Raw genomic sequence first — 1851 nt, 5'->3', positions numbered from 1 at the left:
AAACCAGAACTTCATGAAAAGTAATGTCATTATGCAGAAGGCAGAGAGGAAAAGGGAAAGAAAGGTGGGGGTGGATCTCCTAAAAATCAAAGGGAGATCAAGAAGCGAAAGGGAATAGGTGGGAGGCAGTGAGAGGGAAAGTGCTAGGGAGTGATATTGGCCAAATTATATAGTTATATTGTGTTCATGTATTAGTAACAAAGACTCCTATTCAATATGATGTACAATTCTGATGCACCGATAAAATAATGAGAAAAAAATGTATTGCCATTTCCTTGCACAGAATAGAGCAAAATCAGAGGCTGGGAAACAGCTGGAGTCTGGTAACTCAGAGAAGGAAAAGGGTAATCAGGGAGGCAGTGAAATTCAGTGCAGGAGATGAAATAGAGATATCAGATATCAGTGCAGGAGATATCAGAAATAGAGATGCTATAATTGATGACTGATATGACTGTCTGGATATACGGTCACAGGAAAAATGTTCATAAAAATGACAAATGAACACACAGGTTGATGGCATGGACTTCACTGGTCTTAGTTTAGATTTGAGGATGCATAGGAGGCAGGAATGAATGAAAAGTCCTCCCAGGAGACTGACTGTACAGTCTTCAGGGGAGACTGGAAATACAAAAAGACTGCATGGTCAGCAGTTCCATGGCTGCCTATCAGCATTGACCAGAGAGAAGAAAAGATAAGACATACACATAAGCAATCATGAATGAAGCATTTTGTAGGAGTTGCAAGCTTGGCTGTGCATTAGAGTTATGTGGGAACTTTAAAAAACCTTATATCCAGGCTCCACATCCAGGGTGCTTAAATCAAAATCTCTGAAGGTGAGACAATGGCATTAGCATCTCTCAAAGCTCACTTCTGATCACAGCTGTCTTGGAATTCCACTAAATGAGTATTTCCAATCAGCAGCTCTTTCTTGCCATTTTCTTAAGTTTAAGACATAGTCCTATCTCATTTTACTTTGATAGTCTTGAAGGGAGAAACAATAGTTTAAAAACTTACACACAGAAAAGGTACAGAAATTTGAGATATCTTACAAAGTTTTGATGATCAATATTTCCAGCTAGGATTCCTAAATCTCATTAGATGTGATTCCCAGTCCCCATGTTTATTGGAATTATTTGGATTATATATGTTATTATTATATGTTTTAAGAAGAAACTACTGATGCTCAGGCCATTCACCTGGAATTCCAATCTAATAAGTTTAATTGGTGGCAATGCATTGGTGAAGGTACAAGGCAAGGATGCAGCCACCAATATCCTGTGGACATTCTGGCTCTCACAGGGTTTGATGGTGAGGGTTCAGCAAATGGCTGGGGCCACCAGCCCTTCCAGGCTATATAGACCTTCTTCTGCAAAGAACCCTCTACTTGCCCATGAGGATGGCACCAACATCACGTCATTTGGTGGCCTGAGGATTTGTGTGTCACTGTATTAGAGCCATAGCATGTAGTATGGGTACGTGTGTGTCTCAGGTGGTTCAAGTGCTCCGCCAGGATAGAGAACCTCTGATATATTTGCAACTTGGGGAGTGTGACTGTGGCTTCTTGCTCCCACCTTCCTTGCTTCTCTCTTTATAGGGTATGGAAGGCCACTAGCCCTTCTAGGTTAGATAGACCTTCTGCAAAGAACCCTGCACCTAGCCTTGCAGTGAACTAGAGATTGATATATATTTCAATTCCATCTCATTTGACACTTTATTATAGCAACAGGCCAACTCCAGTGTGAGGTTAGTTTAGTGACCAGTCTTCCCAGTGAAGTAAGTCTCCATCCTGTGTGTTCAGGACATGTGGTAGGGATAACACATGGATGAGAACGTGATGTGGCATCTCCAAGA

Source organism: Sciurus carolinensis, chromosome 3 (genome assembly GCF_902686445.1).
Source record: "Sciurus carolinensis chromosome 3, mSciCar1.2, whole genome shotgun sequence".
Taxonomy (NCBI): domain Eukaryota; kingdom Metazoa; phylum Chordata; class Mammalia; order Rodentia; family Sciuridae; genus Sciurus; species Sciurus carolinensis.
This window is presented reverse-complemented; position numbering follows the sequence as displayed.